This window comes from Puma concolor, chromosome E1 (genome assembly GCF_028749965.1).
Source record: "Puma concolor isolate L17-30 chromosome E1, mPumCon1.1.hap2, whole genome shotgun sequence".
NCBI classification, from domain to species: domain Eukaryota; kingdom Metazoa; phylum Chordata; class Mammalia; order Carnivora; family Felidae; genus Puma; species Puma concolor.
In genome coordinates, this window is record NC_141680.1 from 46,848,725 (window position 1) to 46,875,664 (window position 26,940).

Below are 26,940 nucleotides of genomic sequence, written 5' to 3' on the forward strand. Positions count from 1 at the left end.
TTTTTACTAAACATCACAATTAAGTTTGCTCCAACATTTCTTTTTACAATACTTGGCTGGTTTTTTTTAATAAGGCAAACAGAATTATTTTAAAGAACAGAAAAAGTTTGCAGTTGCTCTTTCTTCCCTATTGCAAAAGAAGAAAAAGTATAAAGCTGTAGAGAACAGTCAACAGTTCTAGATCAACCCTTCCACCCCAGCCACCAATTATACAGCTCATGAAAGCTAAACAGAAATCCTAGGGAAAATAAACATTTTAGAGATGAAGGTGATTTTAGAGGTGTATTACATGATGGCACAGGCATATATAGCTTTTCAGACAACTATATGTGATTTCAAAATAAAGACAAAAACTTCACCAGGACATTACAAATGAGAAAGTTTATTTGTAGGACATTCCCACTCCCATCAAAAAGTGTCTTCAAGCAATCCAAATATCTTTAAGGGAACCAACAGATAGGGTAAGCAGAAATGCTATGGCAATTGCCAAACATGCACATACAACTTTTAACGTTTCCCCAGGGATCAACTAGGGTTATCATACAGGATGGCCATAAAATGCTTAAGCTGTTCATAGACACCAGGCAAACGCTATAAAAGTGCTGGAAAGTGGGTTATTCATCAGGCTATCACCAGTGTGATGCAGCAGGGAAAGAGCCTCCAGGGTTGAAAAGTAGAACAGAAACAGTCTGGTTCACTTTACATTTTCTGATTAGTTTTAGAATTCATATTACTAATTACAGAACCAAAGAAGAAAAGAAAAGAACCCCAGGAACCAAGTCTTTCACAGATAAGACAACTGATCTGCCAAGACTTATGGTAGAAAACTAGACCCAACTTTCAACTGAGAGGAAGGACTTTGTACCACACAAAAATTAAACATTTAGTAATTTAGATTCTGTGAGGAATAGCCTGGTTACACATCTAGTAAGTAGTCCCCCATTATTTATGGCGGATATGTTCCAAGACCTCCAGAGGATGCCTGAAACTTCAGATAGTACTGAGCCCTATATGCACTATGTTTTCCCTGTAAGTATGTACCTATAACAAGGTTTAATTTATAAATCTGGTACAATAAGAGATTAACAACAATAACCAATAATAAAATAGAACAATTACAACCATATACTGTAATAAGTTATGTGAATGTGGTCACCTTCTTTCTCTCAAAATACTGTACTGTACTCACCCTTTTTGCGATGTGAGACGATAAAATGCCTATATGATTAAATGAAATAAAGTAAATGATGCAGCATTAGCCTATTATTGACCTGGTGATATGTCAGGAGTATCAATCTGCTTCCGGACCTCGGGAAGTGAAACTGTGGGTAAGCGGGGGGCTATGGTATTCCTCAAAGGAAATGCTGATAAAGTCGAATAACCCATTAAACTATTAGAATTTTTCCTATTAAGGCACTAAACATTCAAAGTAGTTCAGGAAGATACAGAACTCAATTCACTTTCACTGTGTGACTCCTCTGTTCAGCCTCTATCAGTGACTCCCTTTCACAGTGCAATATCAACTTTCCCATTAAAGTCTTCATTAACAGTCCTCCAACTTCTATTCTCCAAGAGAGTTCAAAAACTTTTCAAAGGGTGAGTACAAGTTCCATCATTTTCTTTCAAGACTTGGTATCCACAAATTTTTTGAAGTTTCTTTATTAGAGTGCGCAAGCAAGGGGGTCGTAGAGAAGAGGGGGAGAGAGGATCCCAGGCAGGCTCCGCTATGTCAGCGTGGAGCCAGATGAGGGACTTGAACTTACAAACCATGAGATCCTGACCTGAGCTGAAATCGAGAGTCAAATGCTTAACCAACCGAGCCACCCAAGCACCCACCCTCAGGAATTACTTTATACAGAGAACAAAAACAGGTCTATAAGCCTCTAAAATATTTTTTTAATGGCAAACAATCTCGATAATCAACAGTAATGCTAGAATATTTAAATTACATTTTTAAAACTGTAAACAGGTTTTAAAACATCCAACTTTGAAAAAAAAGTACCGTAACAGCTTTAAGAGATAGCTGCAAATTCTTTGACACTTCTTCCATTGAGAGGTAGGGTTCTCTCTCTCCCCCTTGAATGTGAGAGGGCCTATAACTGCTTACCAATAAAAAATGGTGAAAGTGATGCTAGGGGACTTCCCAGGCCAGGTTAGAAATGAACAGACTGATTCTGCCCTTGTTTGCTAAAACACAGAGATGCCATGTAAGAAGTCGGATAACCCTGAGGCTGTTATGCAGGTGCATTTGGCCAGTGGGTCCCAGCTGAGCAAAGCACTCTAGGCTTCCCTAACAAGGCGTCACACATGAGTGAAGATGCCATCTTGGAAGTGACCCTCTAGTTGACCACCAGTCTTTGAATCTTCTCCAGCTAAGCCCGTGACATCCTGAAACAGAAACAAGCGATTCCAACGGTTTCCTGAATTCTGACCCACCGAATCTAAGACAATATGATAAACCTTGCCATTTAGTTTGAAGTGGCTTATTAAGCAGCAAAAATAACAGAAATAGCCATTATCCAATAAAGTTGAACATGGGCATACTTTACCACCCAGTAATCCCAGTAATTCTATATACCTACCAAAAACAAAACCCAAAAACCTTTAGCACACATATACCAGGAAGCTTTTTCAAAATAAGGGCACTGAACATTATTTATAAAATAAAATAACTCAAGGGAAAACCCAAACACACACCAAGAGGAGAATGGATAAATTAGGGTATGTTTGCTCAGTGGAGCAATGAAAACGAACTACAAGTTAATGAAATAGCCCAGATGAATTTTAGTGACATAATGTTGAAAATCCAAGTCCCATAAAACAACTTACAGTATACTCTCTTTTGTAAAGTTTAAGGCTAAGCAAGAGTAACCTAGAGATCCCTGGAGAAACTTTAAAAGCCGTGTGTACATGTTTTACCATTGCCTTAGAATCTTGTTGGAGGGACAGAAATGCTATTTGTTTTCTTCCTTGTAATTGTTTTAGGCAAACACAGATACATGATGCAACTAAAAAAAGAAAAAAAGGAAAATGATAACTTAGGATTGAAAATGGGGGTGGATCTTACTTACAGATAAGTTCTTGGTATCGGCAGTCACTGAGCTGGGCAGTGGCATCACAGGTGTATGTTGCTTTTGAAATAAAGCCATACATGGACCAGTAACAGTGTCATGAGCCCAGAGGTCTAAATTAGAAAGAAATAAATACACGGGCACCTGGGTGGCTCTGTTGGTTAAGCGTCTTGACTTCAGCTCAGGTCATGATCTCACAGTTTGTGAGCTCGATCCCTGCGTCGGGCTCTGTGCTGACAGCTCAGAGCCTGGAGCCTGTTTCGGATTCTGTGTCTCCCTCTCTCTTTGCCCCTCCTCACTCATGCTCTCTCGCTCTTTGTCTCTCAAAAAATAAATGATAAAATAAGAAAAAAAGAAACATACACATATACACAGGAGTACATAAAATAGGGAGGACATGCTATGATAGAATGGGGGTTAGGGGCAGGAGTATCCACATTACCATTAAGAAAAATGCCTTTTCTAGTTTAAGCCAGCAGATATTGAAATCCAATATACCCTCCACCAATTTCCTTTTAGATACTCATGAAAATAAGAATGTTACAATTTCACAGAGCAAGAAACTAAGAATGCTGATTAATCTTTGAGTACCCAGAGAAACACCCAATAATCAAAACTTCTGAGAAGCAGCATTAAGGCAAAAAAAAAAAAAAAAAGAAAAAGAAAAAAAAAAGTAGGGACACATAAGGAAAGACAGATTTCCATTTTCAACCACTGAATCATATACAAAATCTTCAGTAACCAAAGACAGTACAGGGATCTACTGGCCAACCCCTTCAGCAAACTTCAAAACAAAACAAAACAAAACAAAACAAAACAAAACACCCCTCATTTCTGTCCTTCATTAAATTTCAAATAATGAAATGAAAGTTAGACAAAAGCAGGTAGAAAACTGTATTTGATATCCAAAGATGTTCAGCTGACAATGAGAAGATGGCTGAAGCTGATAAAATGATGGGGAAGTGGTACTCACTGTTTCTAGCAAGGAAAGGACCACAGACTGCACTGGGTTATCCAGGAAGCAACACTACTCATAATGGAAAGGCAATGTGATATAATCAGACAGAAGATCCTTTCTCAGGCTAGCACATCTGAACACCGTCAATATCAGCAAGTTGGCTGGAGACTCTACTCAGTAACATATATGAAGCTGGAAATAGCAATTTAAAGCAACCAGGTCAACACTGAGAGGAATCCATTAAGTTGTTTACTTGAAAACACCAGGACCTTTGCAAAGGCCTTTCCTCCTAGGCAATGTCATGGGCTATCTTAAAATCTCAAGAGGAAAAAAAAAAAAAAAAAGAGGTTACAAGAGGTACAAAATAAATGCGCCCAACTAAAATTCTTACACCCTTCCAAAACTGTTTTTAATGGTCTTCCCTTCCTTTGTAAGCATGAGCACATGTACATACACACACACACACACACACACACACACACACACACACACACCCTAAAATCATAACAAAATAGTCTTCCTCCAGGTCCTCAAGCTTAAAAACTTATTCCTCTCTCTCACAATTTAGTCTACCAGAAACTCTTTTGGTTCTACCTTCAAAATACAGTTAGCCTTTGAACATGGGCATAAGGTGAGCTAACCCTGAGCAGAACACATCCATGTATACCTTGTGACTACCCCAAAACTTAATTACTAATAGCCTACAGTGGACCTGAAACCTTGCCATTAACATAGTCAATTAACACATATTTTGTATCTAATATGTACTGTATACTGTATTCTTTCAATAAAGCCAGAAAAAAATGTTAAGAAAAATAAAATACATTTATAGTATTATACTATATTTATTTTTTAAAAATCTGGATATAAGTAGACCTATACAGTTCAAATCCATGTTGTCCCAGGGTCAACTGTACATCTAATCTCAGACCATTCCTGATCACTTCAAGCAAGTGATCATCTCCCACCTGGAAATGGCATCAATCTCCTGAGGAGTCCTTCTTTCTCAGACCTACCTGTCACTCCTTTGGCTCAGGCCCTTCCCATGGAACGCAGAGTAAAACAAGCCACAGTTCCTATAAAGTTCCTGGCTAGTTCACATCTCCTCTCATTTTCTGATTTAAACTGATTTGATTTGGAACACCTTTTCTGCAGCTAGCCCAGATATCCTAGACACTCCCTTATTTACTTGAGGTCACCTTATCAAAGAAGCCTTTTTTGACTGACACAAATTAGTAGAGCTGCTGCTGTTACCACTACCCTCCCCCAACCCTGTTTTGTTTTCCACAGTACTCACCACCTGACATATGTGTTTACTGCCTCTGCTCCCCTAGCAAAAGTTCCAAGAGGGCAGGAATTCTTGTATGTTTTATTTACTAATGTAGCTCCACAAGTTTAATACTCTCCTCATACGTGAGCATTCAATAAATGTTTTAAGTGAATACTGGTGGGTGGAGCTGAGAAAAGGTGTATCCTAAATACATAGTCGTTCCTGTGCATATAACCATGTACATGCTTGAAGACAGCCAAAAATCTTCAGGGGGGGGGGGTTATGACAGATTTGATCTAATTCCAATTAAAATCCCAGCAAAAATTTTTTGAGGGAATTTGACAAAGATGGATGGATTTTAGTAGACAAATTTAAAACTTCTGCAATTCAAAAACCATACAAATTAAAAGACAAATAAAAAGCTAGGAAAAACAATTTGCACTTACAGTCAATTCAAAAAGATATAAGCAAATGATTTCAGATTTGTTTATATGAAAAATATAAACGGCCAAAAAATACAAAGCAAGGGTTAAGATACATTACTAAATCAAAGCAATTAAGAATTTAAAGGGGGAGGGAGCACCTGAATGGCTCAGTCATCCAACTCTTGATTTTGGCTCTGGCTCTGATCTCATGGTTTATACGTTCGAGTCCCATGGCAGGCTCTGCACTGACAGTGTGGAACCTGCCTGGGATTCCCTCTCTCTCTAAATAAACTTAAAAAAAAAAAAAAATTAAAAAGTTAAAGGATGCCTTTTTTTCCCTATCAAAATGCAAAGTCTTTAAAAATTTAATCTAATATCTGCTAGGTTTCAGGAAAACATTAGTGACAAAACAGCTGTTCAATTCTGGATAATATAACTCTTACCAAAAACTAAAACTGTCCCTATCCCAAGACTAAAATAAATTTCCTCATCTAGAAATTCAACCTAAGAAATTCAATCTGTGCTATGAAGCAAGCTTTACTTAAAACAATGTTTTTTAAACTCCTACATAAAAGATCACAACTTAGGTCACATCGTTGGAGTTGGTTTTATTAGCCCATAAGGGGATCAAAATTTTTCAGTTTGTTGCCAACACTTTAAAATCTATTACACCTGAAGACAAGATGATGTGCCAATGCTGGGTCTGTAAGTGTCTCAATGACTATTAGCTAAACAGTAGACGGTCCCTTCAGATGTGGCATATGACTCAGTTCAAAATCATCCCCATTCTAAAAATTTGATTCCTTTATATTATCTTACCAGAGTTGGAAACCCTAATAAGTCAAACTTTGAGCCTGCAGGACTCTCTAAACACATACTGTCGGGCCCCACCCCCAGTTTCTGATGTGGGGTTCCAGAATTTACATCTCCAACAAATTCCTAGGTAGTGATAATACTGCTGGTCCAGAGAAAGCACTTTGAGAACCTTAGATTAATGAAGCTTCCTCCTCACCCAAGATAGAGAGGGGCCCAGCCTCTGTGAATTCGGTGAGGGGGGGGGGGGTTGGTGAGGAGAGGGGGAGAGGCAGCGGCATAGAAAACCTGATGGATAATTTAACAACCACTGCCTATAGCCGTTTTACCATCACTGCAGATATCACAGCACCACCTCCTTCCTTAATTACCAGAGGTGGAAAACCCGCTGCCCCACATCAAATTTAGTAATAATCCTAGATTAAATTCTTAGTCCTATTTTTTAATCCTATATTCTTCCTCATGGGTTTTATCTATTTTCCAAGTTTTAATTACCTCTTCTACACATCATGTATAAAACAATAGGGCCTGGGGTGCCTGGGTGGCTCAGTGGGCTGGGCATCCGACTCTTGGTTTCAGCTCAGGTCATGACCTCATGTTTCGTGGGTTTGAGCCCCTGATAGGGCTCTGGACTGTTGGTGCAGAGCCTGCTTCGGATTCATTTATTCTCTCTCTCTTTCTCAATAAGTAATAAACTTAACAAAAAAAATCTGTAAAAATAAAATACTTTACAGTGCCAATATTTTATGACCAACAAAAATGTGTATTACCAGCCCTAATGTTTTCTACTGAATTTGATTTTTCTCCAGCTGGTCACTATATACAGTAGCTACCAATCTGTTGAATGCTTCCTTTGTTCTGGGCATTGCTACGCACTCAATATAAATTTCATCATTTAATCATTATAACAACCCTATTCAACAGTGCCTGCTATCCCCATATTGCAGATGGAGAATATGAGGCACTTCACTTGCCCAAAGAACAAGACAGACGTACATCTGAAACCTGACATTCTGACCCCAGAGCCCTCAGTTATAACCAACCACTGCACTCAACTGCCTTCACCATCTGAAATGCAGCATCAACAACTTCCAAATGTCATCCCAAACGAGCTCTTCCTTTAAATTGGTCAATATTCTCAATTTCCTACTCAGATGCTCAGGTATGAAATCATAAAGTTATTTTATTTTATTTTTTTTAATGTTTATTTATTTTTGAGAGTGAACGAGACAGAGCACAAGCAGGGGAGGAGCAGAGAGAGAGGGAGACACAGAACCCGAAACAGGCTCCAGGCTCTGAGCTGTCAGCACAGAGCCCAATGCGGGGTTTGAACTCACAAACCGTGAGATCATGACCTGAGCCAAAGCCAGACGCTCAACCGACTGGCCACCCAGTCGCCCCTGAAATCATGAAGTTCTTGAAATAATTAAGTCCCATTACATTTCACACCTGTCCTTTTCCTTTTTAATTCAATTAACCTAAAAGTCCTTTAGTCATTTCTTCCCTTGGTCTCTAAAATAACCAGTCCTTAAAATAACTCTTTCTGCTTCCAGTCCTCCCCCAACCAAGGTTGCAGTACTCCTCAGCCTCTGGGTCAAAGGCCAACTGCAGGGAATTCAACTCAAGGTCTTTACTTATCTCTTGGACTCATTTTTCAATTTCCACACACAGACAAGCCTTCTACTTAAAACACACCAATACAGACAAAGAACTTTCCTTATTTCGGAAGGAGAAGAGAGAGGTATTGAGACAGAAAAACTTCAAGGAGAAACCTAAAAAAAGTATCATTTCTAAGTATAAAACCACAAGCTTTGAAACTAAAACATTCAAACATCAAACCCCTTTTTCATCTACCCATTAACAGATTAAAAAGAATCCTTAAGTATACCTTAAATTTTATACAATGTTATTATATATCAATTACATTTCTATAAAGCTGGGGGGCCGGGAACTACCTTTACTGTTGAGCCATCCCAATATAATAAATACCAACCACGGTAAGCTTCACTCTAACTCTAGGGTCAGGGTGGCCAAAGTTTTAGAGACCGGAACAAACCTCCTGTTTGAAATGAACAAACTCCAAGTTGTTTGTCACAGGAGAATCATGGTTTTAGCTTAAATGAAAGCAACACAATTTCCTCAAGTATATTTATACAAGCCACGTAGTTTCACACAATAGAACAGTCTACCACCATGATTTCTTAAGAGTCGTATCTGGCGAGTGAGATACTAGCAACTACTTTTAAAGGTAGTGCAATAGGTATATATCTTAAGCAGATAAAATGAGAGAAAGGCATCACTTAAAAAACATTTTTTTTTGAGACAGAGAGAGACAGAGCCTGAGCAGGGGAGGAGCAGAGAGAGAGAGAGAGAGAGAGAGAGAGAGAGAGAGAGAGAGAGAGAATCTGAAGCAGGCTCCAGGCTCTGAGCTATCAGCACAGAGCCCAATGCAGGGCTCGAACCCATGGACCGTGAGATGAGGACCTGAGCTGAGGGCAAGTGCTTAACCGACTGAGCCACCCAGGTGCCCCAAGAAAGGCAGCACTTTAAAGAAGAAAGACGAAAGGTGCAACTAGACAACTAGAATCCAATCTTGATTCCGCTGCTTATGTGTGACTCTGGGCAAGTGCCCCCCCCCCCCCCCACTCTGACCCTCCGTTTCTTTTCTGAGAAACTACCTAACTTCAGAGTTGTGGTGATTATAGAGATTTATGTCTTTAATGCCCCTAGCATAAAAGTACAGGCACTGTAAGAACATTAACATTTTCCTTTCTTCTTTATCCTATCATCTAATGTGTTAAACAGGGGTTATTAGGATTATCAGTAATTTATTGTTTTGTTTCCTATGTTTTTAAATGTTTTAATAAATTATTTTTATAATGAAGTATTTTATAAATAAAATTTTCTTTTTAAAAATTTGCATCAGAAAAAAAGAAAATACACACCCAAATGATTTTGTATTTCTTAACATTTTTCCCCTGGCTCCACAACACACAACATGCATAATAAACTCTCAACATAAATTAAATCTCTCATCACAAAAAGCAACTTTCAGTAGAGACAAGCTATATATTCTCAATATTACCCTGGTTTCTACCCACAACACGATGTCCCAAAAACTGAAAATCACCTAAAAAGCAACATATTTTATATAAAAAACCTTGAAATTCTTTTAAAATTTTTTTTTTAACGTTTATTTATTTTTTTGGGACAGAGAGAGACAGAGCATGAACGGGGGAGGGGCAGAGAGAGAGGGAGACACAGAATCAGAAACAGGCTCCAGACTCTGAGCCATCAGCCCAGAGCCCGACGCGGGGCTCGAACCCACGGACCGCGAGATCGTGACCTGGCTGAAGTCGGACGCTTAACCGACTGCGCCACCCAGGCGCCCCAAAACCTTGAAATTCTTGTAATGCTATTTCTCAATTACATAAGGAAGGAGACATTCCACTATAACATTAATAACACTGTATGTCTTTGTGTGAGATCAACAAAATAAAAACACGTTAGTCCCTGCCTTTTAAGATACAACATTTAAAACAAAGTGATATCCAATTCATCCTAAACTCATCCTCCACAGACAGGCATAAAGATGGAAAGTCAAGACTGTGCTAGCTGTAATCCTTTGAAGGGACCATCCACCTATAAAACCTGGCAGAGGTCCGAGGAATGTGTAAATGACTCTGCAAAGCAAGAGACGGTGCAGATAACAGACTGAACAAAACCACAAAAACAACGAAAAAATCAGTGAAATCATGTTTTTAAGCCTGTTGCCACATATGATTCTCTTATTTCTCATATATGTCACTTACTATTCACAACAACTTACTGAGCTATAAGATACTGGTCATGTCCAGGGCAAAAAATTATGGCAAGAATGCTATAAAGAGGGGTAATCCTTACTTTGGTCGAGGAAAGAATTCAGAAGTAACTGAGCTACTAAATAAAAGAGAGGTCTACTCTGGGCATCTAATTGGTATGAAATTATGTTAGAAACAGATCTGAACTGGGGGAAGGGGGAAAAGGCAATTTGATGTGCTACTGCAAAAGAAAAAAGACAGGCCTTGGCGACAAACCAAAGACTAAGACTGGAAAAAGCATGAAGGCATATATCAGCATGACTGCTTTATTTAAATTAAGAGAATTTATTTATTTATTTTTTTTAATGTCTGTTTATTTTTGAGAGCAAGCAAGCATGAGCAGGGGAGGGGCAGAGAGTGAGAGGGAGACAGAAGATTCAAAGCGGGCTCCTCACTGAGAGCAGAAGAGCCTGATGCCGGGCTCACAGACCGTGAGAGCATGACCTGAGCCAAAGTCAGACGCTTAACCGACTGAGCCACCCAGGTGCCCCAAGAGAATTTATTTTTTAGTATAGTTTTAGGTTCACAGAAAAATTGAGCAAAAAGTATGGAGTTCTCATCCTCCACTGCAGTTTCCTTTATGATTAACATATTGTATTAGTGTAAGACATTTGTTGTTACTGATGAACCAACTGATACATTATTATTAATTAAAGTCCATACTTTACACTATGGTTCACTCTTTGTTTTGGGTTTTTATAACTGTATGACACATATCCAGCACTACGTTTTTAATGTAGGATACTAAATTCAAAGAGAGAAATGTTCTAGCATCTCAATATCCTTATCACAGTATTATAAATGAAACTCCTAATCATCCCGCTGCCCTCACCTACTTTTCCCACTCTTAATCTCTGTAAAGAACACTTTTCTACTGCTGGTTGAGACTAAAAAAAAATTTTTTTCACCACCCACACATCTAAGCCCATCAGCAAATTCTACCTGTTTTGCTTTCAAAATATAACCATAATCGAACATCTCACAAACTCTACCACCCTGAACACCCTCACCTAAGCCACCATCCCTCTCTCTCACTACAATATTAACGGTAGTCCCCAGTTTAACTTGTTTCCCTACTCCTGTCCACAGCAGTGTTTCTTTCAAACTAGGTCAGATCATGTCACTGTTCTACTGAAAGGTGACACTGGCTTATCCACCTTGGAATAAAAATGCAGTAAAAACTGAGGTAGGCTTTGCCTATGGGGCTTTTGCACCTGCTGATGCCCCTGCCCCAAATGCCTTCCCCATATCTCACATGTGACTACCCTGTAATTAATGCTGCATTCCTTCCCCTCCTTCCCTGCGCTTCTTATCCCTCCTGTCTGCTTTATTTTTTCTCCACAGAATGTATCACCATTTAACATAACATATATTTTACTTATTTATGATCTTGATCCCCAACTAGAAAATAAGGGCAGGGACTTCTCTTTTATCTGTTTTGCTCTCTACAGCAACTACAAAGTACCTGGTCTTCAACAATAAGTGATGGGTCCTGAAAGTGGTATCATTGAGTACTGGTAGGAAATTAAAACCAGAATTAACTGCCAGCACCTACAGCCTAAACAGACAAAGTCCCAATTATCGACAATCTAGTGACTGATTCTGGAAATACAAAAGTTCCTTCACTTTCTTAAAGGTTTCAGAGGTTCTTCTATTAGAAAAAAATGTCCACAGTCTAACATGTTGGGCTTTTGTCTTCACAGAACTTCCCCCATCTACTTACTAGCCCCTTACACAGTCACTAAGTAAACGAGACAGGAAGAGATTATGGGTAACGGACACAAACATTTAGGCTGCTATAATAAAGACAAAGATGTATTTAGCCTTAAGTGCTTAAAGATAAACAAGCATTCACAGTGTGAAATATGAAACATTTCTAATCATATTCATAACAAAAATGTTACAAGATTACATGGCTGAGAAATATGGGAGAGGGATCTTCTATCAACTACAAGCATGGCTAGAAACAGTAAACTAAGCCTAATCAAAATCAAACAACTTATATTCATTATCAAGCTTCAATGTAAATAAAAGTAAGTACCTCTCCTAAATCTGGAGTTTTAGACTTCAAATACATCTGCTTATATAGGGGTACCACTCAAAGTCCGAAGAATCAGGTGGCAAGAGTGGAGACAGCAGAACCATAAAATACTATACATACAGTAACACATCTCATTATTCTTTATTCCCTGCAAGACAGCCCATTCAGTGGGAATCTCTCATAAAATGGGCAAAATAAGAAAACCCTGTCCTTTAATACAATAAAACCAACTCTTATAGAAGAATGCCCTGACTAGGGGGCACAGACTCTTGATTTCGGCTCAGGTCATGATCCAAGGGTTGTGAGATTGAGCCCCAAGTCAGGCTCTGCACTGGGCATGGAACCTGCTTGGGATCCTCTCTCTCCCTCTGCCCTACTTGCTGGCTCACATGTGCGTGCTCTCTCGTTGAAAAAAAAAAGGGGGGGGGTGCGCCTGGGTGGCTCAGTCGGATGGATATGTAACTTTGGCTCAGATCATGATCTTGTGGTCTGTGAGCTCGAGTCCCGCATCGGGCTCTATGCTGACAGCTCAGAGCCTGGAGCCTGCTTTGGATTCTGTGTCTCCCTCTCTCTCTGACCCTCCCCCGCTCATGCTTGGTTTCTCTCTCTGTCAAAAATAAACAGTAAAAAAAAAAATAATAAAAAAATAAATGCCCTAACCCTGACTAGGAAAAGAGGAATTAAGGAACGATGTAGTAGAACCAACACTTCCAGCCCTTCAGATCAATTTGTATGATTGTTCACCAATATCCATTTCATTTCAGTTCCCAGGCTTTAAAATCTCAAAGGACAGAAAGTGATGAGTATACTACATGATGCTAGCATTAGTTAATATTAAAAATAGCTGCCACTTATTGAAACCTCAAGGGCCTCATACTTGACACGTATTATTTTTTAATCTTAAGAACTAGCAAATAAATATTATATTCCAAGGCTATTATTGTATTCCACGGACCAATCTGAACAAAGTCATCCAGTTAATCAATTACAGCAGAATTCAAACAAGTATAACTCAAAAGTCTGCTTTCTAAAACATACCTCAGTAAAGCTGTTAAAAAAAAAAAAGTCTGCATTCTTTCCACTAGATCACACTGCTTTTCTTAGTCAAAACTGAGATCCTTACAACAGAAATAAAAAGCATATCTTTATATGGTTCTGGAAAATATCAAGGCGTTATCTGTCAGAATATTTTAGCAAAATAAAGGAAAGGGGCTTAAAATCTGAAAATATTTACCTACTAAGAATTGCAATACTTTCCCCCAACTTTATATTAAATTAATTTAGGCCTCAATTTTCCACAGTCCTTTCCTCCAAGATATAGGAGTACCCTAAAAGCAAATACATAAATAACCCAGTTATTTATTTCCTTTGGTAAGTGAAAAAAAGTAATGTGAAAATGTTTCTGCTGGTACTAATCAACAATGCCCACCACAATATGGCATCTTTCCTTCAAAAATTGGTCATGGTCATTCCCCAACCTCTAAGTAATACATCCAATTGGGTCATCATGTTAATAAAGAAGAAGAGAGGGAAGCCACAGGAAATTCAACAAGTAATTTATAACTGGCTCGCATTAGATTCATAAGATGGGGTCCAGTCAGAGGTCAAGTGACATGATGGGATTTTCGAAGCCAGCAACAACCATATTTAATTGTCTTTACACAACACCATCACTTTCCTGTAAGAGAGTTCAAAAATTATTTTCACTCCAAGGATAAGAAGGCCAATCGCAGCTCAAAGTAATCAGATATTCTGAGAAGGAATTTAATTGTGTTCTTTGGAGAATTTTCCTTTCCCAATAATGGAGAAAAAAAATCACGTATGACTCAAATGGAGAGAAAAAAAGAAAATACAAAATGAGCTGTAAATCTATGCTCATCATCTTCAAAACAGCATCAAATAATAGTAAGAAAAAGTAAAATCTGATGAATGAACATATAGCACCTCTCTCTCTATTATCCATAATAAGACGTTTTCCCAAGCCAATTACTAGTTAAAGTACCTGAAAAGAGAGAAAACTTCATACTTCACCCTTATCTAACTATGAACTCAGTGTGGGGTGCCTGGGTGGCTCAGTCAGTTATGTGTCTGACTCTTGATTTCAGCTCAGGTCATGATCTCACCATTAGTGAGATGGAACTCTGAGTCAGGCTCTGCACTGACATCACGGAGCCTGGTTGGGATTCTCTCCCCCCAGATAAACAAACATGTCACACACACACACACACACACACACACACACACACACACACACACACACACACACACACACACCACTGCAATACATGAATCTACATGAATACAATATCTACATGAAGGACTTAAGAAAAAAAAAAAAAAAGGCAATTCCTTCCCTAGTTCTTTAACTAGGACCAAAGGTCCTGCGCATATCCTCAGCATCTTTAGGAACCACTCTCAAAACCTCTCCTTGCTAGTTTATGCCCTGGCCAAACTGGCAGAGTCCAAAGGAGCATTCTCTGGCAGCCTCTTTTCATGGAACTCTGTCTTTTGCTATACTCTTCATAGTTATAATTTTAATCATCTAATTCAAGCATTTTTTAAAATGTCTATTATGGTTCAAGATACTTTTGTTATTGTGGTGAACAGGACAAAGTCCCTAATAGGAAGAAATTTACATTCCAGAGGTAGAGAAAGACAATACAAAATGTGTGTGTAAGTAAGCAAAAATGTGTGTGTGTGCATGTATGTATAAAAATAGCACTGTGATGTGAAGCTGTTTGTAACTGGTGGTCAGGAACAGCTCTTTAAAAAGTGGCAGGGTTGGGGTGCCTGGGTGGCGCAGTCGGTTAAGCGTCCGACTTCAGCCAGGTCACGATCTCGCGGTCCGTGGGTTCGAGCCCCGCGTCAGGCTCTGGGCTGATGGCTCAGAGCCTGGAGCCTGTTTCCGATTCTGTGTCTCCCTCTCTCTCTGCCCCTCCCCCATTCATGCTCTGTCTCTCTCTGTCCCGAAAATAAACAAACATTGAAAAAAAAATTAAAAAAATAAAAAAATAAAAAGTGGCAGGGTTCTGAACAGTATGAAGAACCAAACAAAGGTGACAGGAGACCTGCACAAAAGATTTCCAGACAGGGGCAGCTAGATGGCTCAGTTGGTTAAGCATGCGACTCATCGTTTTGGCTCAAGCCATGATCTCACACTGGGAGTCCAAGCCCTACGTTGGGCTCTGTGCCAACGGTGTGGAGCCTGCTTTGGATTCTTTGTCTCCCTTTCTCTTTGCCCCTCCCTCTCCAAAATAAACATTAAAAAAAAAAAAAAAAAAAAAGATTTCCAGACAGAGGGAGTAGTAAATGTACAGACAGGAGTGCACTAGAGTAAGGGTAATAAGGCTGGTGGTGTTGGAGCACAGTGAGCTAAGGGAAAAGTAGTAAGTAAAAGAGGTAAACCAAAGCAGACAGAAGTTAGATTCTATAGAGCTTTTGTAGCCCATGATTAGGAGTTTGACTTTTAGCTTAAAGTATGATATGAAGGCTTTGGAGAAATTTGAGCAGGGAAACAATATGCTATCATTTACATTTTTGAGCTCACTCTGGCTGTGGTGTGAATACACTGTAGGTGATTAATGACAGAAGTAGGAAGACAAATGAGGAGGCTGCTGAGGTTGTCTGGTCAAAAGATAACAATAGCATGGACTGGTTTGACAGCAATAGAAATGGGAAATTACATTCATAATGTAATCTGAAGGCAGAGCCAACAGATTTACCAACGGATCAGAATGTGGAGATGAAAGAGAAAAATCTGATGCCTGTTGTCACCCCTATAAGAAAGTATCTAACCACTATAAAAGCCAGGAACATGTTCAGCTTATTCAGGTCCAGCAGCAGTGTTGTATGTTCTAGCTGAATGAACTAACGAATAACAGACTATTTCTCAAAAGAATAAAAATACAAGCATTTACTTTTTTTGCCGGCAAATACAGGGGCAATGTCAGGCATAGAAATTAAGTACCTTAGGAGAAGAAGGGGAAGTTAAAAGATTCCCAAATAAAAGAAACTGGAGACCTGTGTGTCACTGAACTTGCAAATTCACCTCAAAGGACCACCTGTCCGAAAATGGAATATATATGAAAACGGTTCATTTTAGGGAAATGAATCAGTGTCTGAACAACATTGCTTTTTTGTGAGTTACAAGATTGGCTACACCATCTGACATGATTATTTAAACTGACAAACTTGCTTCATCAAGTAGAGAGCTAGAGGTCCTTGGAGTCCCGTGATATCAGGAATCTGATACATCAGTCATAAATCAAAGCATGTTGAATTTTTTAAGAGACAAAATAAGCTTAGCAAGCAAACTCTGTTAAAGAGGAAAATGAAAATTATTTTTTAAATGACTCAAAGCCTACTCATGTAGTTTGCAAATTACAGGACTAAATTTCTATGATTTTTTTTTAATTTTTTTTTCAACGTTTATTTATTTTGGGGACAGAGAGAGACAGAGCATGAACGGGGGAGGGGCAGAGAGAGAGGGAGACACAGAATCGGAAACAGGCTCCAGGCTCCGAGTCATCAGCCCAGAGCCCGACGCGGGGCTCGAACTCTCGAACTCACGGACCGCGAGATCATGACCTGGCTGAAGTCGGACGCTTAACCGACTGCGCCACCCAGGCGCCCCTAAATTTCTATGATTTTAAGTAAGATTCAGATTTGACCTCCTTCACCTCCTCTGTAGGAGCTACTTGGGATGGGGGTTGTGGGGAACTATTTTCCTCCAAGAAATTTAAAAACAGAACTTAAGGCAGTATTTCTCAATGCTGGCCATACATTAGAATTATCTGGGGAGGTATTAAAAAATGGATGCTGGAGACCCACTCCAGATAAAACTAAATTTAACTGGGTGCAGGGCTTGGACTTTTTCTTTAAATGCTTCCCAGATAATTCTATTTAGCAGCTCAAGTTGTGAACCACCAACCTACAGCAATAAAGATCAAAGTAGTGTTTTAAATAAAAAACTATTACAGAAGCTCAACATCTTTTTTTTTTTTCTTTAATGTTTGAGAGAGAGCAGAAGTGAGGGGAGAGCAGAGAGAGTGAGAGGGAGACAGAGGATCTGAAGTGGGCTCTGCACAGACAGCAGACAGCCCGATGTGGGGCTCAAACTCACAAACCATGAGATCATGACCTGAGCTGAAGTGAGGCGCTTGACTAATTGAGCCATCCAGTTGCCCCAAAACTCAACATCTGAGTCAACAAAGTTGAGCCCTCATATTAACATGTAGCTCACAGTGGGCATTTTGCAAAGCAGATAAAAATACTTGACTTGGAATGGTAAATAGTTGGTTTCATAAATACTCAAACAGTTCAAGTAAGGACAGAACAGATTTTTTAATTTTTTTTTAATGTTATTACTCATTCTTTGAGAGAGAGACACACTGTGAGCAGGGGAGGGACAGAGAGAGAATCCAAAGCAGGCTGAAGGCTCTGGGCTGTCAGCACAGAGCCTGATGCGGGGCTCGAACCCACGAACCACAAGATCAGGACCTGAGCTGAAGTCAGCCACTAAACCAACTGAGCCACCCAGGCGCCCCCCAGAATTTTTAAAAATAAATAAATAAAACCCTGGTTAACCCCATCCACATTTCCCAGCAACAACACTAGACCAATACACTAGAGAGGTATTCAAGGTCTTCCTGAAAAGCTGCCTAAAATCTCTAGAACAGCAATTACTGCTGTAAAACTAAAAACATTTCCAGCCATCAAAACAAACAAGTTTCTTTCTTTTAATTTACTTTAATTTGAGAGGGAGAATCTCAAGCAGGCTCCACGCTCAGTGCAGAGCTCTACTTGGGGCTAGATCCCACAACCCTGGGATCATGACCTGGGCCTAAATCAAGAGTTGGTGTTCAACCAACTGAGCCACCCAGGTGCACCAAAACAAATTTCTTTAAGAAATTTTACAGAGCATGGGGCACCTGGGTGGCTCAGTCAGTTAAGCATCTGACTTCGGCTCAGATCATGATCTCACAGTTCGCGCGTTCAAGCCCCACGTTGGGCTCTGTGCTGAGGGCTCAAAGCCTGGAGCCTGTTTCAGATTCTATCTCCCTCTCTGCTCCCCCCCAGCTCTGACTCTGTCTCTTTCTCAAATGTAAACAGAAAGGGAAGGAAGGAAGGAAGGAAGGAAGGAAGGAAGGAAGGAAGGAAGGAAGGAAGGAAGGAAGGAAGGAAGGAGAAAGGAAGGAAGGAGAAAGAAAGAAAGAAAGAAAGAAAGAAAGAAAGAAAGAAAGAAATTCTACAGAGCACAAGAGAGCAAAGCAAAACCTTGGTTAATTAACTGATACACCTTTCCGTCCTCCTGAAAACCTGAAGAAGGCCGCCATAGTTTCTTTTTAATACGCCCTAAAACCCTCAGTCCTAGTTTTAAAGGACAAGCTGATCTATGTATACCTCATTATAGATGTTCAAACTGATTTTTAAAAATTTACTTATTTTGAGAGAGAAAGAGAAAACTTTCTAGAACTGGTGAACTGTGAGATCATTACTGGAGCTGAAATCAAGAGTCAGACACTTAACCAACTGGGCCACACAGGTGCCCCTGATTTTTAAATATCAGAGAACTGACTGATCCCTATCTACCATCAATGATAAGAGAGAGGGGGTAAAAGGTGGGAAACAATCTGGTTTTTACAATGATTTAGATCCTTCTACAGTAAATTAATTCAATAGTCAAAATGACAGCTGAAGAGGAATTCAAATAAAGTAACGGAAAGATTTTAGGGCATAGTATTAGGTTGAAGGGGTCTACACCATTGTTCTTATTCAACCAGTTTCAAGAAAATTGAAATCAGAACACAGGACCTTTCACTTAATGTTTATACTTAAAGTTCATCTAACCAATTAAGAATTTTCTCGGGGTGCTGGGGCGGCTCAGCCAAGCATCTGACTTTGGCTCAGGTTGTGATATTGTGGTTCGTGGGTTTGAGCCCCAGGTTGGGCTCTGTGCTGACAGCTCAGCTCAGAACGTGGAGACTGCTTCGGATTCTGTGTCTCCATCTCTCTCTGCCCCTCCCCGGCTCACGCTCTGTCTCTTTAAAAAAAAAAAAAGTTAAAAAAAATGTTTTTAATTTTCTCAATAAAATTATTTAATTAGCATTGCCTTATTTTAATTGTTTAAATGCAGCAAGGTGGTAAGGAACTTGAATGCCATGAATAGATGAATGTCATGAGTACACCCTATACATTAAACCTGAATGCCTAACTGGTACCTGCCAAAATGATTACAATATCCATCACCTTCACCATCTGGAACATTACAGTGTAAACAGCATTCTGCTGAGCACTGTACAATGACCAAAACACTGGGTCCATATCTTCAAGAAGCTTATTAATTTGAGGAGATAAGCAAGATAGCAATAAAACACATATTAAAGGCTTACATCAGGAAGTACAAATCAAGTTCTGAATAGCAGTTCCAGCCTTGGGAGTCTCAGAAACAACAACAACAAACTGTTGGTAAGCCAAATAATTAAGAAGAAAAACTCTATGTGGGAAGCCCAAGTTAAAAGCCATTCATTTGGGTCAAGAGAAAGGTGGTTTGTGTCTATGCAAGCAGAACAGGGCAGTCTCAACTTTGCCATTTACTAGCTAGCTGTGGGAACTTCAACAATCTACCTAACCGTTTAAAAGAGGTTATTGGGGCGCCTGGGTGGCTTAGTCGGTTAAGCGTCCGACTTCAGCCAGGTCACGATCTCGCGGTCCATGAGTTCGAGCCCCGCGTCGGGCTCTGGCCTGATGGCTCAGAGCCTGGAGCCTGTTTCCGATTCTGTGTCTCCCTCTCTCTCTGCCCCTCCCCCGTTCATGCTCTGTCTCTCTCTGTCCCAAAAATAAATAAACGTTAAAAAAAAAAATTACAAAAAAAAAAAATAAAAGAGGTTAAAACTACCGATCACCATGAAAACCAAACAATGTGAACATGTAAAGTGCTCTGTGCCATGCCTGGGACATAGTCTCAAACTCTGGCTATTACCACCACTGCTGTCAAACAACAGTGGAATTTGAGGGCTGGCAGGATTATCTGTTTATCAAGTTGAGTGGTTTTCATGGCTTGGATCCCAGATGAGCAGTAGCAGCATCACCTGGGAACTTTTTAAAACCCACATTCTAGGGCTCCACCTAAGACCCATCAAATCACAAACTCTGAATTTTGGGCCCAGCAATCTGTGTCTTAATAGTCTCCAGGTGATGGCAATGGGCACTAAATTTCGGGGACCAATGCTCTAGTAAAATCTCCTAACTTTACAAATAAAGAAGTAGAAACCTAGAGACTAAGTGACTTGCCCAAAATAACAATAATGGAGAGATTTAGGGTCCATTACATGCCAGATACTATGCTGGACACTTTATACTTGTTATCACCCAAACAGGGCAAGGCTTCCATTTTACAGAAGAAAAACTGAGGTTCAGGGGAGTAATTTGTTAAAGGTTGCTCGATTATTATTCATCATTTAATTATTAAAATATTGGTAAAACTAACATCTCATTTAAACCTAAGTATGTGATCCCCAAATCTTTACTAGAACTATTACTACCAACCTGTACAAGGGAGCAGTACTGAAAGAGCCTTAAGACTCCTTCAATCAAGGACATTAAGTCTTTTTACACCACTTCAACTGCAGTAATGTTACTATGAAACATAACCAGAAACTACTACTACTTTAAAAAGCAACTCTCAGAAGAGAGGTGGTAAACTGTTCTGCACTCTAACCAGGAAGAGAAGAACACAACATACTACAAAAACAGATAAGAGACAGAAAGAAGCATATGTCAGAGTGTGGAGACACAGATATAGAAAAGGTAATTTTGCAGATACCCAAGTATAAAAAAAATCTGCTACTCAATCTTCCTGATCTAGGCTCTTGGGAATAGGGAGAAGTTTGATATAGTGAATTATCAGCTCACTAGGGTGGCTACAGATTTTTAAAAACTCAATGAAAATAACAAGGTGTTTTTACTCTAAATTAACTGTAAGAATTTTTAATTATAAAAATTTTAAGTAAACATATCTGGTGACTTAAATCCCACATTAATTTAACCAAGTTAAATATTATCAATTCTTCTGCAATCTCCAGTGTCATTGTTTAAAAGGTACAAGAAAACAGAAAAACAAAATCCATCATTAATTTCTACTTTCTCTATTATCTTTATTCACACAATACGTACTGTTTGCCAACCTTGTGTTAAGCACTGAGCTACAGAGTAAGTACCATTAACAGAGCTTACACCATAGTGGATAAGAGACAAAACAATCAAATACATTAACTTATTAATTTGAACTTATGGTTAGTTCTATGATGCAAATTGGATAAGGGACAAAATTAATGGGGAAAACCATCTTGGAAAAAGTGGTCAAGAAAGGCATCACTGGCAAATTTTAAGCCGTTTCCTGTGAAAGAGAGTAAGACAGCACGTTAAGAGCTGAGGAAAGGGTGTTTACAGGGAAAGTAGGTGCAAGAACTCTTGAGTTAGGAAAGAATTTGATTGGTTCAAGGAAAAGAGGCTACAGTACCAAAAAGTAGGGGATGAGACTGAAAAAACTATCGGGAACAATGGCATCTTGTAAGGCCTTAAAGGCTATGGCAAGAACTTTGGGTTTTTCTCCTAAGAACAATGGGAAACTTGTGGAAGTATTTTTAAGCAAGGAAGTAACAATATGTTTTAACATGTCCATTCCAACTGCAATATGAAGAACAGATTTAGGAAGAAATAGTAAATACAAGGAAACCAGTTGTGAGATTATTACAGTGGTTCAAGGAGAGATAATGATGGCTGAGGAGATGAAGTTAACAGATTCGAGAGATTTTGGAGACAGAATCAGAAAGTCTTTTTTTTTTTTTTTTTTAATTTTTTTTTCAACGTTTATTTATTTTTGGGACAGAGAGAGACAGAGCATGAACGGGGGAGGGGCAGAGAGAGAGGGAGACACAGAATCGGAAACAGGCTCCAGCCTCCGAGCCATCAGCCCAGAACCTGACGTGGGGCTCGAACTCACGGACCGCGAGATCGTGACCTGGCTGAAGTCGGACGCTTAACCGACTGCGCCACCCAGGCGCCCCCAGAATCAGAAAGTCTTGTAGAAGAATGAGCATAGGAATGATCAAACAAGAACCAAGGTTGTTACAGACTAAGATCCCAACCCTAATATGATGAATTTAGGAGGTTGGGACTTTGTGAGGTAATTAGATCATGAGGGTGGAGCCCTAATGAATGGGATTAGTGCCCTTGTAAAGACAGATGCCAGAGAGCTCTCTAGCCCTCTTCCCTATAAACAGAAAGTAGGAAGTCTGCAACCCTGAATCCGAGAGTGCCGATCCTAATATCTCCATGTATAGCCTCCAAAACTGAGAAATAAATTTCTACTGTTTATAAGCCACCCAGTCTATGGGTCTTTGTCATAGCAGCCTCAACTAAGGCAAAGGTGACTCCTAGACTTTGTTAGGTACTGTAATGAGGGTGGGATAGGGAGGTGGAGGTGGAGTTGGGGTGGGTGAGCTTATTCACAATAGAGTAAGCACAACAGAATAAGACAGACATTGGATATGAATCTAAATTCAGAAATGATATATAGCTGGGCCTGAAAACTAAACCCTTAGGCACTTTAACATTCAAACAGTAGGGAAAGAAGAGGGGCCACAAATCTGTATAGAGAGGCCTATAAGGCAGAGGGGAAGGGAGAGGCGAGGAATGTACCATATTGTGATAATTAAATGGATTCAAGTTGATATCCCCTTTATGGTTCTGGGTCTACCCAACCCTTATCTCAAAGTCAAGTAACAGCTGGACCTAATTTCTACTCTTTGTCCCATCCATACTATTTGTCATTCCTTCATATCTTTTTCAACAAACACAGGAATACTTTAAAAAAAAAAAAAAAAAAAAGACTGGGGCACCTGGGTGGCTCAGTCGGTTAGGCATCCGACTTCGGCTCAGGTCATGATCTCGCCATTCCTGAGTTCGAGCCCCATGACAGGCTCTGTGCTGACAGCTTGGAGCCTGAAGCCTGCTTCGGATTCTGTGTCTCCCTCTCCCTTCGGCCCCTCACCCGCGCGCGCGGTCTCTCTCTCTGTCTCTCTCTCTCAAAAATAAACAAACATTAGGGGTGCCTGGGTGACTCAGTCAGTTAAGTGTCCAACTTCAGCTCAGGTCATGATCTCACAGCTTGTGAGTTCGAGCCCTGCACTGGGCTCTGTGCTGATAGCTCAAAGCCTGGAGCCTACTTCAGATTCTGTGTCTTCCTTTCGTCTGTCCCTCCCCTCCTCACTCTCACACACTCTCTCTCTCCTTCAAAAATAAATAAACACTTAAAAAATTAAAACTAAATAAACATTAAAAAAAATAAAAAGAACAAAACCAGTTAGTATCCAAAATCTATAAAGAACTTATCAAACTCAATGCCCAAAAAACAAATAATCCAGTGAAGAAATGGGCAAAAGACATGAATAGACACTTCTCCAAAGAAGACATTCAGATGGCCAACTGACACATGAAAAAATGCTCAACTTCACTCATCATCAGGAAAAACAAGTCAAAATCACCATGAGATACCACCTTACACCTGTCAGAATTGCTAACCTTAACAACTCAGGCAACAACATATGTTGGCAAGGATGTGGAGAAAGAGGATCTCTTTTGCATTGTTGGTGGGAATGCAAGCTGGTGTAGCCACTCTGGAAAACAGTATGGAAGTTCCTCAAAAAACTAAAAATAGAACTACCTTACAACCCAGCAATTGCACTACTCAGCATTTATCCAAAGGATACAGGTGTGCTGTTTCTCAGGGACACATGCACCCCCATGTTTATAGCAGCACTGTCAACAATAGCCAAAGTATGGAAAGAGCCCAAATGTCCATTGATGGATGAATGGATAAAGATGTGGTATGTGGATAAAGAAGATGTAGTATGTGGGTAAAGAAGATACACACACACACAATGGAGTATTACTCGGCAATCAAAAAGAATGAAATCTTGCCATTTGCAACTATGTGGATGGAACTGGAGGGTATTATGCTAAGTGAAATTAGTCAGAGAAAGACAAAAATCTTATGACTTCACTCATATGAGGACTTTAAGAGACATAACAGATGAACATAAGGGAAGGAAAACAAAAAGAATATAGAAACAGAGAGGGGGAAAAAACAGAAGAGACTCATAAATATGGAGAACAAACAGGGTTACTGGAAGGGTTATGGGAGGGGGGATGGGCTAAATGGGTAAGGGGCACTAAGGAATCTACTCCTGAAATCATTGTTGTACTATATGCTAATTTGGATGTACATTTAAAAAAAAAAAAAAAAAAAAGAATAAGACCAGAGGGGACAGTAAAAGAACTATTATCTTTTAGAGACAGATTCTGAAATATTTAGACGAAATAATGTTGTAGAGAATTGGCTTCAGAATAATCAAAGTATGTATTTGTGGGTATGGTGGAATAGTCTAGGTAAAACTAGAATAGCTATGAATTGATGCTTGTTGAAGCTGGGTGATACACACAATGGGGTTCCTCTCCACTTGTATATAAGATGACATTTTCAATAATAAAACATAAGGGGGCTAAGGAGCGGCAAACACCAGCCTAAAGGAAACCTCTTGATGTTATCCAGGTAAAGATACGATCAAGGATGCACAGGGTTGACCCAGACATTCTAAAAGATAAAAGGCATGACACCAATGAACTTTAAAGGTGAAAGATTTCTTCCTAAACCATGTATTATTGTCTTAAAATGTGTCATAGGTGCTTAAATCAGGCATATATCTACCAAAAGAGTGACTCAACAATTCTCCAAAGGGCTATAGCAAACTAGGCTCTACACAACACTTTCATTTCCTAAGACAACTACTTGGATTTAATAAAATTTCTTCATTTTGAGACTCTTTTACCTTGTGGAGCTATGAAACATTCACACATAACAGAGCAGGCATCAAATGTTCCTATACTAGTTTAAAAAAAAAAAATCAGTCATCACACATTCTGTGAGATGCACTAGGCCCAGTAGTTAAGCGGTAAGGAACTGGGCACTGCATGTTCTGAGTCACAACCCTATACACTAACCAATTAGAATATTGTATTTAAAAAAATAATCCATAGTAATCTTCACATAAAAGACCCAAATTTCAAGATAAAAATTCCTAATCTATACATTCTTTAAATACAGTATTACTTTCTTCTGAATGCTTTGAACTCTATATAAGCTAGAGACCCTTATCTTGATCAAAACCTTTTTCTGCAACCTGGGTTATTTTGAATTCACTACAAAGTTTAAATTTTATTTTACATACACACACATATGCTCACATACCCACAGTCATCCCTCTTAGTAGTAAACAGAGATGAAACAAATCCATACTCTCTTTCACAAAAATAAAAAATTTCCCCCAGAAATGACCTAAAATAATCCACAGGTAGAAGAAATTTGGAAATATCAGGACTCCCATTTAAACGAAATCCTCAATGGTAAATAAAATGCACGACATAAATGCACTAAGTAGACTGGTTGCCCAAAGCCCAATCGCCCCACATTTCTTCCTGATGTCATATCAACCAAACTTGTAGGCCATTCTCTTTGCCCACCCCACTCAGGCCCTCTGTTCCCAAAAAGTTTTGTGAAGATTCAGAAGGAACCAAAAAGGGAAGGGGACTCTTTCATTAAATTTACACTGTATCATTCCTCCTTAGGCTCAAAATTAAATAAAACCAAGGGAAGAAAACTAGAAGGTCAAAACACTAATGACTTTGAAAGCAAAACACAAGTGCAATTTAACTGCCAATATGGATCAAATTATGTCAGCCAACACACAGTATTTCCTAGAATCTGTAAATTTAAAAAAAAAAAAAAAGCACTTTTCATGGTTACTTTTATTTTCTGGGCTGGGAGTTGAGTCCCACAAACCAAACTTAAAATACCAAAAAATCACATTCTTCAATTATTTCCAGATTAAAATACCTCTCCTGAACACTTGTTATTTGGGGTGGGGTTATGACAGAGGTAGAGTACAGTGACACAGAAATAGAAAGCAGATGCCCCACAGGAAGTGTGTCAAACCCTTCTTCCAAAACATGCTGATCTCTTCTTCTGGGCTTCTGTTCACATTTATTCCCTCAGCTTACTTCTGTCCCCCAGCCTTCCTTCTTCCTTTTTTTACTCTGATTTATTCTCTACCCAGTCCTATTCTCTCTAATCCCTAATAGTTGAAATAGTATTTCATGCAAAGCATTCTCTGAACTATTTCCAGATATTCTAACCAGATATCATCTGCCCATTTCTCTAAACCTTAGAAGCTTATTACATTGTTTAGAGTGCATAGCTATCTCTGCCCTTCATTCATCACAGTGTTATATACATATATCCAATTTTGCATCCTCAAAATTGGACTATAGCATATATATCCTCAGAGCCCAGCAAAAAATCTTTGTAATTTTTTAGCAGACACAATATTTATTGGAGGAAAAGGTGAATTCGCCCCTCTAGATAGAAACAATTGTCATAAAAGT

At 39.3% G+C, this 26,940-nt stretch overlaps 1 protein-coding gene and 1 long non-coding RNA gene across 6 annotated transcripts in view; both read right to left on the minus strand.

Moving 5' to 3' along the window:
* Nucleotides 1–26,940, minus strand: part of KANSL1 (KAT8 regulatory NSL complex subunit 1) — a 180,010-nt gene that overhangs the window by 68,684 nt on the left and 84,386 nt on the right. The window lies entirely within an intron of this gene.
* LOC147574455 (uncharacterized) lies at nt 363–14,693 on the minus strand. Its single transcript, XR_015244222.1, has 2 exons — nt 9,935–14,693; nt 363–9,697 (listed from the first exon to the last, which is right to left on the minus strand). It is a non-coding gene; the product is annotated as an uncharacterized LOC147574455 (long non-coding RNA).